Raw genomic sequence first — 18016 nt, forward strand, 5'->3', positions numbered from 1 at the left:
TTGTTTTTTTATAAGTATAGGAGTTCTGACGCTCTCTTCCTCCATCACCTCATCCTACATGCTATCCGCCCCCCAGAACTCTTGAATTACCCCGCGCAGGGATTCCTTGTTGTTGTGCCCGAAGTGAACCAGCAGCCATGGTTGTCCTAACTAAACTAATTCACACCGTATCTGTATCTGTATCTTATCTGCCTCTGTACCTTTAGTACCATTTGCCTACAGCCCCACCTCAGTCCTACAATCCTAGGGGTCTCTACACTTCAATGGCATAAAAAACCTACTGTATATACCACCAACACACCTCTATTTTGCAGAAAGTGTGGCTGCACTAGTATCTTCTGTGAACTAACGTACCATGCTTAGCTATGTCCATCAGGGTTTGTAAACCCATAATAATGTTGATTTTCTCAAAAATATAAATATCAATGATTTCGATTCATTCACACTCAGTACAAATGTCATAACTATAAATCTGTATACAAATCACCATAAAAAATGATGTAATTTCTGTATAAAAATACTATCATATTGTAGTTTCTAATATATAAAACGTCTATCATTCTAAGAATAATTTCTGTATCACAAGTTTTGTACTGTATGTTCTATATAGAATGCTACCTTTTGTAATTCTGTATCAATTTATACTGTAAGATACTTCTATATCGAACACATCGAGTTTTGTAATTCCTGTATCCAAATGTTTGTTTGTGAGTGCTATATAGAACCTTGTAAACTCTGTAGAAAATTTGTATTGGTATTTCTATGTAGAGGCGCGGGTAGTACTTTTCTTAAAATATTCACTCGTAAGTTCTCATATAAGAAGGATTACTACTTTATTATAATTTTGTACTGTTTTCTATGAAATTTGATATAGTGGTAATAACTTTATAAAATCGTATTGTAGTCCTCTTAGTACTGTAATGACTGGATAAAATCTTACCTTTGTCCTATATATTTTTAAAACCATAAAACTGAAAAATCTAATTATACCATGACTTTCAAACTCATGCCCACACGATGAGTGATAACTTTGACTAAATATATTTTTTGCTAAAAATCCTTGTAACAACAAAGCACAACCCCTCTATCTTCTGTATTTAACCATGCGTAAACCGCAAATACCCAAGTTGCGTGCTTGCTCAAACAGGAACATGAGCAATTGGGCCAAGGGCCAGGCCACAAAGTGTATACTCAGGGAAACATAGAGAAGGACGGCAGAAACAAAACGATAAGTGCAAGTAGATTAAATTTCTGAAAAAAAAAAAAGGGTCTGACAGAATCTAGTCCCCTTACTTGTCTTTATTTCCTAGAAAGGATGTGTCTCCTAGGGATCCCAAGGGTTGGTGCCTGCGTGCTCTTCGCTTTCGCACACCTCAGTGATATCCATATAACTAACTCAATCAGCTCACTCAACGCCTAGAATATTTACCATTTTAATACTCTACTCCTAAGCCCCATACTTACTCTTCTAATAACTAATTAAAAACTTGAAACAACAGTTCCTTAACCCCACCCCCCCCAGTGTTTGAATGGTGCTTGGAAAGCCGAAATACGAATCGCTCTGATTAAAACTGGCCAGAATCAATCAATCGTCGGATCCCGACTTTGTTTATCGCTTCAATTCGAACTGAAATTAGCCAAAAAATATAAAATCGAAGAATGAGAGAGAGAGAGAGAATGAGAGAGATAGAGGAGTACTTTGCCGCCAGAGATATCCTATAGAAGAGAGAGAGAGAGAGAAGAGTTTAAATTTTTTTCCCAATCAAATGAACTTTTTTTTTTTTTTTGTCTATTTAGAAGTGGTTTCCCCAACAAAACCATCGACGATTTAGTTTTTACATAACCAAACCCATTTCACCTATTTATTACCCTTCCATAACCGCCATAAAAAACCTAAAATTGGTGCGATGATGTTCATGAGCTCCCACCAAATTGTCTACGGTTGGTCTTTCACCCAACCGAATTTCCCTTTCCTCAACTCAATTTCTTCCTTTTTCTTTACTTACTATTATTATTAATTATTATTATTATTATTATTATATTTTTTTATTATTATATTTTATTATGTATTATTATTTATTAATCTTTTCTAGGAGCCTCCACATTTCCTCCTTCTTGATATTAAAAATTTCGTCCTTTGAAAATTTGCTATCTATCTACCTTGGTACTAAACATTTTGAGACGCCAAAAAAACATCACCCCCACCTAAAATATTTTTTATAAGTTAGTTCCCCTCACTTTTAGTTTGGGAGACTGTCGTGGGATTATCCAATAAACGCTCTTTTGAGAGATTACAATAACCAAATCAAAACTCTCCCAAACCCACTCAAACACAAAAGTCATTACATGTAAATCTACAATTAAATACACCTGAACTTACACAAAGCATACTTACATATCACTGAATTCTTACCTAGACTATTATGTTATATGTCTAACTCTGAGCCCCGTTGAACAAGTATGGGTACCTCTAGCGCATTTCCTCCTCTAGTTCCCATGAGGTTTCCTCGACTGCATGATTACGCCAGAGTACTTTCACTAGTGGGATTTTCTTAGTGCGTAACTCCTATTCTTTATGATCTAATATCTGAATGGGCACTTCATCATAGGATAGATTATCTCCAATCCCAGTGCCTCATAACTTATTATATGTTATGGATCTGGAACGTATCTCTTCAACATAGACACATGAAATACGTCATGGATCTTGTACAACGCTGGAGGTAATGCTAACATATAGGCAACTGGACCGATTCTTTCCAATATCTCAAACAGCTCAGGCTTAACTTACCCTTCTTCCCAAATCTCATCACTCCTTTCATTGGTGCTACTTTCGAAGATACGTTATCTCCTACACCAAATTCCAACACTCATCGATGGGTATTTGCATAGCTTTTCTGTCGACTCTAAGTAGTCTTAATTCTTTCTTGGATAAGTTTGATTTTCTCATAAGTCCATTGTACAATCTCCTACCCCCAAAATTTGTCTTTCACCCACTTCTTCCCAATATAGTGGAGTTCGGTACCTCCGACCATATAATACTTCATACGGTGCCATTTCAATACTAGTCTGACAGCTGTTATTATAAGCAAACTCCACCAGTGGCAAATACTGAATCCAATTGCCTCCAAAATCTAACACACAGGCCCACAACATATCTTTAGTATCTGTATGGTCCTCTCCGTATGTCCATCGGTCTAAGGATGAAATGTTGCACTGAACGTCATTTGAGATCCCAAGGCTCCTTATAGACTCTTCCAAAACTGAGAGGTGAACTGTGGGTCCCGGTCAAAAATAATGGACACTAGCACACAATGCAGTATGACTATCTTCTGTATATACAGCTCTTTCAATCTACCTATGGAGTAGTTAACTCTGATGGGAAGAAAATGGGCAGTCTTCTTCAATCGGTCAATGACCAAATGAGGTCCTGCCTATGAAGTGCCGATGGTAATCCTGTGATGAAATCCATAGAAATGTGCTCCCACTTCCATTCGAGGATGTGAAGTGGTTGCAACGTTCCTGCCTGTTTCTGATGCTTAGCCTTCACCTGCTGATAGGTCGAACACTGCTCCACATATTGGGCAATTTCTCTTTTCATATTGTGTTGACTTTTTAAGTCTGATCCCTGGTTTTGATAATGACAAACCACATGTTACTAATGTGTGTGTCTAAGTACTTAAAGAGGTTAATCATTCAGAACACACACATGTTAGTGAAGTAAAAGCCAAAAAGGACTCAAAGCACATAATCCTGGCTAATTCCATGAAGAGTCAAGACTAAAAGAAGAAGACATTTGTTTTAATTGTAAATGGATTTTGTTTCATTATTTGGTATGTAATATTTATGTCTGTAATAACTGCATCTCATGCATGATAGGTTTATATGCTCAAGACCATAGATTGACCTTAAAGATCACCTTCGATCGATCGACGTCAGATTTTTGGGGTTAACTCTCAAAAAGACCATTGAATGACTATAGGTATCCCTCAAGCATATAGGTTAATAACTCACATTTATAGGGATTTAACTTACGTCTTTATTTGGGCCAAAAATAGTTTGTGGACAAATTCAGTCGATCGAACTAGGTATTGTAAAATGCCTCAGTCGACCGAACTGGGTGGAAAACAATTTGACTTTACTCGGTCGACCGAATCCTTTTTAAACACATATTCCACAGTCGATTGAACTCACATGTGTCTAACCCTCAACAACTCAGTTGACCGAACTTCCAGTTCATTTGTAATTGAGTCGACTAAACTATAAGAATAGCGGACCGAATTTCATATATAGTTGACCGAACCTCAAAGGGTTTAGAAATCGCCCTAGGTTAGTCGACCGAACCTTTAGTTCAAAAGTATCTCGGACGACCAAACTTGGTGATTGGGTCAATCGAACTTAAAATATATTTGACTGAAACCTCTCGAGTTGAACATTTTTAATTGCAGTAAAACAAGGTTAATTTTATTTAACCTTCATTAATCTTTTCTAAAAAGACTCCTCTGTCCCCCAACGGTTATATTTTAATGAATGTCTCTATATACTACTTCATTTGGGAAGATTAATGAGAGACTAGCAAATATAATTAGAACAAAATTCTCTGAAACTCCAAGTACTCTTTTCACCTCTTACAAGCCAAAAATCCTATTCTTACTTGTTCTTCTTGCTAAAATTCCTTTGGTAAGAATATTTTAGCAGTTGTTTATTTTAGCTTACACTCTCAAATTTTTTGATTGATATTTTTTTTATTGAGAGTAAGCTTGAGTTTTCCTTGGTGATTTAAATCATAAATCTTATTTGAGGAAAACTCTCAAGAGCTTGTGTGTCTTGCATCTTGGTTGCAAGATTCAAGGGCTTGTTGTTTTGTGCCATTGTGAAATATATTTTTCAACAAGTTAGTTCCAAATATCTCTCACACTTATTTGATAAACAATCTTTGAGATATTTAATTTGGGTTGTGTTAAACTTCCTTTGATTATTTGTTCATTAAATATAATATCTTGAATCAAAGGTTGTACTCTCACATATACATACACTCTCACATCTTAGAGAGTTCACATATTGGATCTCACTTGAGCATTAGATCTTATCATTTGTGAGTGCATATATTTTAGATCATAATATTGTATAAATATGCTTAAGTTAGAAGCATTGAAATTGTACACGAAATTGTTTGATTATTTGTTGTAGTTTAGGCGTGGCCTGAGGTGGGTCTTCTTCGCCCCTTAAGGAGAGTTTGTAAAGGTTGAAATCAGCCCTGGTAATTTGACTTGGTGTTGTAAATGGTGCCACTCCACCCATTAAGTGAGCACTAGTAGAATCCTTGAGCTTGCGAGCTAAGGTGGGAACGTAGGTAGTATTGGCCGAACCCCGATAACATATCTTGTGTCTGCTTTTAAATTCCTACACTTTAATTTCTTGCACATTTTTTCTTATATTTAATTTATTATGAATGTGTGCATGATTTAAATATTGTGAATGATTGGGATTAACTGAGCCTGATGTACTCGCCTTGATTATCTGCTCAGTTAAATTCTTGTTGGGTAATTGGTATTTGTTCTAGACAGTTCCTGGGTTGTGGTATGTTGTTGTTGGATTAGTTATACTTAGGAAGAAAGTTTTAAAATTCCAATTCACCCCCCCCCTTGGAATACACCAATTCCAACATATTGCCCCAGGAGAAAGATACCCACAAATTCTTGTACATTTTTATGCTTCCTGGATGTATCGTATACAGGGAATGGTGTGCCTCTTCCAAAATGGTCTTTTTAATTTCAACGTCATTGGGTACACACAACTTACTATGAAACCTCAAAGCTCTGTCATCTGAAATATTAAAATCGGCTCCCTGTTTTCACTCTACACTCAATCTCTAATCTTTACCAATTCTGCATCTTACATCTGTGCAATCTTAATTCTCTCCAGCAAAGTCAGCTAAAGTACTAGATTCGCAATAAATTCCTAGTGATTTTCCACTACCAGCTCCACACCAAGTCTTTCTAAATCCATTCTAATATGATGTTGTGCAACCATTGCTAATATTAAGGCACTTCTTGACTTTCGACTCAAGGCATCAACTACCACATTAGCCTTTCCTAGGTTGTAACTAATGGTGCAGTCGTAATCCTTTATCAATTCCAGTTACCTCCTTTGCCTCATATTCAACTCCTTCTGCGTGAATAAATACTCAAACTCTTATGATCTATAAATATTTCACACTTCCCACCATACAGATAATGCCTCTAGATTTTCAATGCATAGACCACTGTAGCCAACTCCAAATCATGCGTAGGGTAGTTCTTTTCATATTTTTAACGTTGACGACAAGCATATGTTATAAATTTTCCCTACTACATCAAAACACACCCCAGCCCTTTCTGTGACGCATCACTATAAATCACAAAACCATCACTTCCTAATGGAATGGTCAAAATTGGAATAGTGACAAGTCGTTATTTCTGTTCTTGAAAACTCTGCTCACAATCATCGATCCACTCAAACTTTATATTCTTTGTCGTCAATCGTGTCAGACAACCTGATTGTTTAGAGAAACCCTCCACAAACCATCGACAATACCCTGTCAGAGCTAAGAAACTCCTGACCTCGTAAACATTTTTCGGTCTTACCTAGTCCACTACCGCCTCTATCTTGCTCAGATCCCCAGAGATACCATCCTCGGATATCACATGCCCAAGGAATGTAACTTGTTCCAACCAGAATTCACACTTCTTGAATTTGGCATACAACCTCTTTTCTCTCAGTACCCAAAGAACTATCCTCAAATGATACCAGATTATTATCAATGAAAACCACTACAAATTAGTCCAGGTATTCATGGAAAATCTTGTTCATCGGGTCCATGAATGCAGCAGGAGCATTCGTCAGTCCGAATGGCATAACCAAAAACTCATAATGGTTATGCCGAGTTTGGAATGTTGTCTTTGATACATCCTCTGCCTTGACTTTCACTTGATGGTACTCAAATTGAAGATCAATCTTTGAGTAACCCGTGTTCCCTAGAGCTGATCGAACAAATCATCAATACGGGGAAGAGGATACTTATTATTAACTGTCACTTTATTTGTCTCCTTGTAGTCAATACACATCCTTATTGTCCCATTTTTCTTTTTCACAAATAGAACCGGTGATCCCCAAGGTGACACGCTAGGTCTAATAAACCCCTTATTCAGTAATTCTTGTATGTAACGACCCCAAAAATAATGTGTGTGAGTGTAATTCAAATATATATATATATATATATATAATTATTAATTAATTAGTTATTATTAAATTGAATTAATTAAACAAATAATTTGATATATATATATAAGGATTAAAGTAATATGTATATATATAATGTCAATGTAATATTATAATAGATATATATATTCCTTAAAGCATTAAAGATGTTTCTTCTGTAAGCATCCAAACCAAATTGGAAACTAGAATTCCAATTCCAATTACAGAGAGACCCCCCTAGTAGCGTGCTCTCAACTCTCTCACTCTCTCTATCTCTCTCATCTTTCTCTCCTCACGCCCTCATTTTCTTTCTCTTCAGTTTCTACTTCCAAACTATGCCGAATCGACAACCAGACACCATCACGAGGTCCCGGCTTCCAACCGAATTGGAAACTGGAATTCCAATTCTAATTACAGAGAGACCCCCCTAGTAGCATGCTCTCAACTCTCTCACTCTCTCTGTCTCTCTCATCTTTCTCTCCTCACGCCCTCATTTTCTTTCTCTTCAGTTTCTACTTCCAAACTATGTCGAATCGACGACCAGACACCACCACGAGGTCCCGGCTTCCAATCAAATTGGAAACTGGAATTCCAATTCCAATTACAGAGAGACCCCCCCCCCCTAGTAGCATGCTTTCAACTCTCTCACTCTCTCTTTCTCTTTCATCTTTCTCTCCTCATGCCCTCGTTTTCTTTCTCTTTAATTTCTACTTCCAAACTATGCCGAATCGACGACCAGACACCACCACGAGGTCCCGGCTTCGATCCTTAGCAAGTTTATCGGAGCAAATTTTAGGATTAGACTTCCTAGGCACCACTCAGGGCCAAGGTAAAGGGAATAGATTATGTTAGGCTTTTATTTTTCAAAAATTTAACCGATTAAATTTGAGTGTATGATCTCGTATATGTTATATATAATTTTTTATATGATTCAGGAATATGAAATGGGTGTTTTTGATTATTATATGTATTTTTAAAAAAACCTAAAATGTGTAGGTTGATCGTCATTGTTTCTGAAAAATATATTTGTGGTTAAATAAAATTTTAGAGGCGACCAAACCTAATTTTCGTTAAAAATGTATTTTTCCTAGGTAGTTTACGGTATTCCAAAATTATAATTTAAATCATGTGGCATGAGAATAATATGTTTTATTGTATAATTGAATCAAAATATTTTTATGGTATTATATGGTGAAATGGTATTGATTTTATGGAAATGCTAGAAATATTGTGAATTTGTTAAATATGTGAAATGCCGATTTTATACCAAGATACAAACATGATATTTTTTATATTGAGAAATGTGATTTATACAAACATGATATTTTTGATAATGAGAATTACTTGTGGAATTGTGAAAATGAGAACCCTGATGGACTAGTGATGTATATGAGAGCACGGTACTATTGCTAGTGAATGAGTTAGTGCAACAACACTTATTGGGGAGAGTGTTGGTATTTGAAGTTGATTGGGCCTACAAAGAGATGTTGACTGCCCCTGGGTTCGGACCAGGCTACGATGGGCCAATCGTACTACAAACGAGAATTGTTTTGACTTAGCTTGGTAGGCTAACCATGGTTAAGTCCCGCCCTCGGGTCGCACAACTTGGTCATGTGGAATGATTACATGATGGTGATATATAAATGTTCACTGATGTTGGTTTCTCATTACAAACACAATAAATCTACGTTTACAAACATGTTTGGTTTCGAACCTAGAGAAACGTATTGAGCACGTACATATTTTTGAGAAAAATATATGGTTGTAAATGTGTGTGTGTGTGTGTGTGTGTGTGTGTGTGTGTATGGATATGAGTACAATTTTCATGATTACTCAGTTAAATTATTTAATAAATGAATGTGTTATGATATATTAAAACTCATGTTGCCACACACTGACAATAATTTATTCCGTCTTACTGAGAGGTGTCTCATCCGTCTTACTGAGAGGTGTCTCATCCGTCTTACTGAGAGATGTCTTATTCCTTAAGTTTTTAAACATTTCAAGTAATCCAGAGAGATGAGCTTAGAGAGCTCCAAGTAGGATTAGTGGTTTTGGGGTTGAAGTTAGTGCCGGTGAGACACTGCCATTTGTATGTGTATGGATATGTATTATGTACATTGGGTGTATAAGTGGTTTTGGGAGAGAGATACTTTTGTATTGTGATGGTATTAGTACTTTGGTATTGTATATGAGATTTATGTATATTATGCTTCTGCTGTGTTGTAGTTTAGCTTATGGACAGTTGTACTCGGTAACCCACTTGAGGGTCGGGTCGTTTATATATGGTATCAGAGTTTTATGTATTTAAAAATAATAATAATGAAAAATATAGTGTAATTTTTCAGGTCGTCACACTGCAACTGCTCCTTTAATTCGTTTAATTCAGCTGGAGCCATTCTATAAGGAGCTTTCGATATAGGTGCCATCCTTGGAAGTAGATCAATAGCAAATTCAATCTCATGGTCAGGAGGCAACCCAGGTAAATCCTCTAGAAAAACATCAAAGAATTTTCTCACAACTGGTATATCTTCAAACTTTAACCCTCCCTCGGGTGCTTCCTTCACGCGACCTAAATACCCATGGCATCCCTCCAAAAGCAGTCTCCTCGCCTGAATAGCTGATAATAACTATGGTGAGGAACGCACACATGAACCAAAAAATCTATACTCTTGCTCCTCTTGAGGTATGAATACTACCTCTTTCTTATGAAAATCGATACTGGCATAGTTGGCTACTAGTCAGTCCATTCCCAAAATCAGGTCAAACCCATGCATGTCAAATACCACTAGATTGGTTGGTAACATTTTTCCCAAAATATCCACTAGACAGTCTTTGAGCACCCTTCTACATATCACTACTGATCCTGTCAGTGTAGCTATTGATAATTCGGTGTCTAGCATCTGAGTTTCTATCCCACATAACTTGATGTGCCCCAGAGATATAAAATAATGTGTGGCTACTAAATAAATAAAAAAAAACATCTTTATTTGAAAATACAGAAATGATACCTGTCACCACGCCGCCAGCCGCCTCTATGTCTCTCGGTGTCAGTGTATAGACTCGTGCCGAGGCGGCGTTCCTCTGCTGGTTGCCTCGGGGTGCTTGGTTGTTTCTTCGATAATGATTAGGGGCGAGCGCATTAGCTAGTGATGCATGAAAGACTCTCGTAATATGGCTAGGACGACCACACCGATAGCAGACATTCGACCCAATTCGACACTCCCCCCAATGCCTCATATCACACCGAGTACAAATAGGGGGTGTTGGATCACCCTGAGGGGCTCGACATCCCACTACCTACCGCTAGCCCCCATCATATCTCCTTCGCTAACCCTGACTGGTGCTTGATCAAAATTTAGGAGGTGCATGCCTTTTCCTCTGACTCTACACCCCAACACTTCAATGTAGGCTGGTCTCTATTACTATGGCCTTATATACTAACGTTGAGAAGGTTTGGACCTAGAATGCCACCACTTGCTCATAAATACTCTATCTCAAGCCCTCTTTAAATCTCCTCGCCTTCTTCTCCTCATCTGGCACCATGTATGAGACAAATCGGGATAGCTCAATGAATCTGGCAATGTACAGCTGAACCGTCAGGTGCCCCAAATTCAAATTCAAAAAATCCATTGCTTTAGCATTTCTAGTAGTAGTGGGGAAGTACCGTTCGAAAAATATCTCCTTGAAGCGGCTCCAGATCAAAGTTATATGTATCGGCCTCTGCTCTTCCAGCAATCTCACTGACCTCCACCAGCATTTAGCCTCTCATATCATATTAAAAGTAGTGAATGATACTTTTTGCTCCTTGGTGCCAGGGAGAACTGCCAACGTCTCCTCAATCTCTTAGACCCAGATCTCTGCCACGAATGGGTCAGCTCTTCCTGAGAACGACGAGGGATTCATACGAGGGAACTAATCGATCATGTAGCCCTTGTGAGCTAGTGGGCAGCCTTATTCCCCTGAATTTTTCACTATCTCTTCCATTACTTGCAGGGCGACACTATGCAATACCGCATCAGAATCACTACCGCCCATACCAGACGGTCCTGCATCATTACCACCACCAGCGTTTGTATTGTCATTCCCAAGGTCCATCCTAAAAATAGAACAAAATATAGTCTTAGAACTTTTACTTCATAACACAACTAATACATTAATCTAACTAAAAATCACCAATTATCCTCCTACAACCAACCAACTTAACATCCTTATTCCCAATTTAAGCTTAGTCTTGAAAACAAAGGTGTAGTCCCAAGAGGGGGGTGAATTGAGTTTTAAAATTTTTCTTTTAATTCTTTTTAAGAATTATTAACCTCTTTTACTTCTTTTAATGAATTCTTGACTTCTTGTTGATTTATTTAATACACAACAAATACTTAAGTCTTTATACAATTCACAACCACACAATTATTTAATCAATCAAGTAAACAACCAATCAACCAAACCAATTATGCAATCAACCACAATATCCAAACCAAGATATAAGATTCAGCTTTTTATAAGAATTCAGCTTTTGTTTGTTTGCAGCCTTGTATAAGAAATTCCATGCAAGCCCTGTATTAATAGATTTGTTTTCTCAAAATGAAGTAGAATATAAAATCCAACACTCTTTCCAAAAGTTTAGACTTTAAATAAAATTTCAGTTAAAGAGTCTTTGGGTGTTTCACCAATCAACGTACTTCTTTACGGTTTTCACAAATTACGGATCAACTAACGTACTCCCTTTTGGTTTCCATAATCCCAAAAACAAATTAAGCTTAAGTTTATCTAATATCTAATCCACGTAGTGTATATGATTAAAGAATTTAAAACATCCATGTAGTTTATATATGATGAAAGTAAAGAGAGTAAGGGAAAGAGAGAGACACCGGGTTTTTAAAAGGTTCAGCTTATCCCTAGCCTACGTCATCGCCTTTGGAAAACCACCAAAGGATTCACTAAACCAGTTCCTTTTCTGGGTGGAACAACACCGTTACACACTTATTCAGTAGGCTAGAGCCCGCCTCTCCAAGCGATGCCCAACGCTTGGTCAATGGTCCAAACACCTCGAATCGTCCAAGAACTACAATAAATATGAAGTAAACATTGCGTACAAGAATACTCTCAAAATAGAGCAGATTAGTACAAATTCAATCTATATACTTCAAAGTAATTCAAATATGAAACTTAGATTGAAGCTCAAGAGAGTGTATCACCGAATAGTTCTTTCAATGATTGAAAGAATTCATAATTGTAGCACAAGATTGGTGATTTAGAATCTGCAAAGTGATTACGCTCAAAATATACTAGCTGTTATTGAAGTATAGATTGAGGTGTCGATCCCACGAGGAAGCGTTTACAACAAAATAAGTCGAAGAGAATCAAGTATTAAGGATAACAAGGCGTTGAGAATCCCTTCTATGCTTCGTAAATCTATTTCCTATTTTGATTCAATTTTATAAATCAACTGAAAGTTTCACGTCCCAAACCTTCAATCGGAAAGTATTTCTTTGAAGAACAAATGATCAGCAAATGTATTTAATATGCATAAAACTCTTTTTTCCTTGAGAACAAGAAGATGTTATCTTAGAGGTTATCCAAAATCGACAATATATCTACTGACAATATTGTAGTAAAAGATCAACTCATAAAATAAAACTATGATTAAAAAGAAATTGCATAAAGAAAGCATGACTAAATTTATACGAACTTGAAAACCATAATCTTTGGTTTAATTGAAACTAAAAATGATAGAGCTTCATGCATAAAAAAAAGATTACATTTATTAAACTTCAATTTGAATCAAAACAGAGAAGTAGAAATACTACACATAGAAGTTCATCTCTAGCCTTGTTAAGAACTCTAGCCTAACTTACAATTCATCTCACAAACTTGAGAGAGAAGTTCTTCAACAATTTTTGGGAGAATAATGGTCAGAATTTCTTGTCCCTAGAGCTCTCTCAAGGTTTCCTTTTATAGGCATCACAAGCACCTTATGCAAGTGTGAACACAAGTTTGAACACAAGCTGAAATTTTATCAACTTCCACGAGATTGCTTCATTTGCACCCATTTACACATGGAATTAGGAGCTAGTAAAAACATGAAAGTTGTAACTTAATGTCTTGGGCATTCAGATATAAAATTTCATCTTCATTCAAGGTTTTCAGCTCCAGCTATGTCGAAAATAGCAATCTATACGCAGCCAGCATTGTTGACTTGTCTTCACCCAGATTGATTGCTATATTTCACCTGCATGTACACCGAATTTGAATTTATTAAAAAGATAAAAGTTGTAGATATATGTCTTGTCTTTATATATATAAAATATCAGCTTATTTTGAGAACTACAACTTCATATATGTTCAAACTATTGACTGCTGTGCAGTAGGTAAGCAAGCTGAAATTGTTGGCTTTTCATTTACACATTTTTTTCCATTTGCACACAACAAATACACTATATAAATACTATACTTTATGAATAATACTCAAGACAACCTAAACATGTATGCATAGTCTTATTTTTACAATTAAAGTTAATACAAATCAAAGTTGTGACATGAGTTTCTACTTTGACCAAAAGTATGAGTATTAATATAATGGAAGTGTAATAAAGTCTTATGAAGTGTATAAAAATACTAAATTTTTAGACTATTATCACAAAGCCTTAAAAATTTTCGTGCACAAGATGAGAGTAAGAGAGTCTTTGAGTGTTGAGAGCAATTGAGAGAGTTTGAATGTTGAATTTGATTCTTGGTGTTGAATTCATTGGTCTTGAGACTTATTTATAGATGTAGAAAATCATTTAACTTGTTTCCCAAGTTTACTTGGAGTGGTGTCCAAGTTTTAACCAAGTGTGAGCCCCAAGTAATCTAATTTTCATAATATTGTCCGTTATAAAATTTAAAATCTACCACGTGATAGTAGCCTAATGAAATTTGGTCAGGTGCCTGTCAATAAAATACATAGGTATTTTTCACAGGCAGTAGGGTTGCAGTCTCCTGTCACCTTGTGGTCGAGCGCCTATCACAGAATTTCTAAGTTTTAAAAAACAGGCAGTAGAGTGATAGTAGCCTGGAAAAACCTAGACAGGCTTCTCAAAATACCTCGTCAAGCGCCGCTCAAGGTCCAAGAAGTAGCCTAACGACCTTCTGTCTGTGTATTTTAAAAACACTTAATTGGCAGCCTATTGACTATTTTCAGTCAGGCTCTTGTTAAGACAAAAATTCCGGGTTTTAAAATGTTTTTTGTACTATGTCTTTTTGCTTCTCAATTCTTGGAATGTCAATTTTTTTTTTCTTGAAAAATATGTTCCAAGTTTTAAAATAAGGTCTTTAATTCCCTTTGTACCTAATGAGCTTCAAAAGGAAATTTCATATATGAATCTACTTGAAGTACTTACAATATATATCCTATTGACTCTCTTCATTTCTTGAACTCCTTGAAATCTTGAAATTACTGCTTTGAGTTCTCTTTTTTTCTGAACTTCAAATCTTTATTGCTTTAACGTCGCTTTGGTTCTGAGTTTCATTAATCCTTGAGCTTTCAATATTGATCACTTGAATTTTATATGAGCTTTCAAAAGATGTTCCTTGATCACATGAAGTATGCTAGGCTCCAATATCTATTTTACCTGAAATATCACAACTTTGAAGAATATTAAATAACCTTACTTTGTTATCATCAAAATTAAGAGTCATAAGCCTTGTTTAGGTCAACAAGTCTTACCACTCGAAAAAAAAAAAAAACTGACGATAGTTTACCATGACTTTCTTGAAATCGTCATTCTAGGAAAGTCATAGAAATCGTCACAGAATTCCTGTCTCCAAGTTGTGAGACAGAATCCTAAATTCTCATCTTAACCTCCAACGTTGGCTTACTAAAATCCTGATCTGCCCATTTCCTACCTTCGCCAAGATCCATTCTTGTACCCTAATATCGTTATCCGCTGTGCACTAAAGTCTACCGAACCTAGCAACCTAGGCTCTGATACCATAACTGTCACGACCCAAAAATTCTGCTATATTTTTCTCTCTTCATATAAAATAAGTCTGCTCTAATACCAAACTATACTATCCCAATCCTGAAGTGGGGTTACGGGTAAACCTGACTATAAATCAGTCCATGAACTAAACAGCGGAAACATATGAAAAGTAAGGTGTAGTCCCAAGAGGGGGGGTGAATTGGATTTTAAAACTTTCTTTTAATTTCTTTTAAACAATTCTTGACTTGTTTGTTTAACTCTTGTAATCACAAAAGGACTGAGATTTTCTTATCCATTCAACAACACTATTGCTTAGCCAAACAAATAATCAATCATTCAACCAAACCAATCAAGCACAATGTTTAAACCAAACAATCAAATGATTTGTCAAGTATAAGTTAACTATAGCACTTTTTATGAAAGCTTCAGTACTCTTTGAAATATAAACACAAACCACTTAATATCATTTAATCACAATATAGCCTATGTTGTCAGCCTTGGATATAAAATTGAATTAAGCCCTGTATATATGAAATGTTATGCTTGCTACTATAAGGCCATGTATGAATGGATTTGCCTCTTTAATATGATGTGTAATATAGAATTCAACACTCTTCCCAATATTCAATATACAAATACTCTCTTAGTTAATTTATCTTTGGGATGTTTAACCAAGTAACGTACTCCCATATGGTTTCCCTAAAATATGGTTTAACCAACATACTCCCGTTTGGTTTCCGCAACCCAAATCAAAATCATACTTCAAGTTTACTTGATTTTCAAATAGATGTAGTATATATGATTTCCATTTTAAACCATCCACGCAATTTAAATATGTACTAAAAATAAAGAGTAGGAAAAGAGAGAATGAGATGGAGATTTTTACGAGGTTCGGCTTATACCCAACCTACGTCCTCGCCTTTAGCAAACCACCAAAGGATTCACTAAACTTATTCCTTTGATGAGTGGACAAAACTTTTACAACACTCCTTGGTTAAGGTTAGAGCCCGCCTTCTCCAAACGATATTCCATCGTCTGGTCACTCCTTAACTAGGCTAGAGCCCGCCTCTCTAAGCAATATTCCCTTGCTTAGCCAATGATCTAAACAATCCTTGGAATCATCATGTCGCGGCGTCCCAGGAGCGCGTGTGCCCCGGGCGGCGAAAATAAAAATCATTTTAATTATTTTCAGGAAAATGGAATGTCGGAGTCGCCACTAACCTTTTAGTGCGGTTAGAACACATAATTACTACCTCGTTAGGGGTAGAACAGGTCTATGTTACCAGAGTTAGGCTCGGGAGTTCAGTTACGCGAGGGGAAGGTACAAGCACCCCCTACGCGCCCGTTCTTACGAACGGTACCTAATTAATTAGAAATTATCCCTAAGTCAATCTAATAAGTCTTTTAAATTACTCTTTTTTATAAACTTATAAATACAAATGAAAAATAAATAAATAAATAAATATATACATATATATATATATATATATTCTCTCAGAGCTTAGGGTACGTGATGCCCGAAGGCTCATACCCCCGCAATAAAATCATAGGGATTGAAAAATAAAATAAAATAAAATAAAAATTAAAAATTAAAAATATTTAATAATGGAAAAACAATATAATAATACTAAAATAATAACAATAAGTACCATAACACGTAATAAGAAATACACACTGTAGTAAGTTTATACTATATATATATTAAAATACTAAACATTCTCAATAAGTTATACATACTACTGTACTAAAGATATCATAATAAAGAGAAACTAATGAAATAGTAACATAATATAGTAAAGATAAACTAATAATAAACTAAAGTAATATAACACCATAATAATAAACTAATAATACTAACAATAATAATAATAACAATAACCAGGATGATAACCTAATATTAGTACCAAAACACCATAATAAAGATAAACTAATAATGAACTAAAATAACATGGTAATAAACTTATAATTACAAACTAAGATATACACACCATCATAAGAATAATATAAACACAAAGCCAAACTTAATGAACTATACATAAAGAAACACATAATAATATGTAAACATAATAATACCTATAAATACCACAATATATTAGACGAACATAGAAACAATATAAACATGATAACGAGTAGCATACCAAAACATCACACACTAATGAAAGTATTACAATAAAAGACAACCATATTCCTTATTTAACATACATCAATATAAACAATAAAAATTTGAACCTAAATTAATACTATGACACAAACAAAACCTGCAAAATAATAAATAAAAAAAATGAAATAAATCGACGTCAAATATATATATATACTTATATGAAACCTGAATTAAAGTTACTACAAAAGGTCAAAAAGAAGAAAGAAAAAAAAAAATCCTGCAGAAAAATAGATTAATAACACCAATTAAAAATAACAATAAAAAAAAATCCTTAAATATTACACAGGCAGAGAGGGTGGCTCAGCCGGGACTTGAGATGGTGATGGCGGGAAATCTGGAGCAGAGAGGACTTGGTCGTTCGGGTTACTGTGTAGCAGAGGAAGCTGGCGATGGCGGGTGATCCGGCGTGACTGCTGGCGGATGCTAGCGCAGCAGCTGTCTGCGAGAGCGACGGCAAGTGGCGTAGGCGACGGCGACGATGTATTGGGCTGTCTGGGTTGGAGCTGCCTGAGACAGCCTCGATTGGAGCTGTCACTGGTGGCCTTCGGGCCTGGTGTGACCAGAGGAGCAGCAAGGGTGGTTTGCTGGTGTGGAGGAGGCCGAGAGGCCTGCTGGAAGGGCTGAGGAGGACTGATGGTGGCTCGGGTGTGAC

The sequence above is a fragment of the Malania oleifera genome, chromosome 6 (assembly GCF_029873635.1).
Source record: "Malania oleifera isolate guangnan ecotype guangnan chromosome 6, ASM2987363v1, whole genome shotgun sequence".
NCBI classification, from domain to species: domain Eukaryota; kingdom Viridiplantae; phylum Streptophyta; class Magnoliopsida; order Santalales; family Ximeniaceae; genus Malania; species Malania oleifera.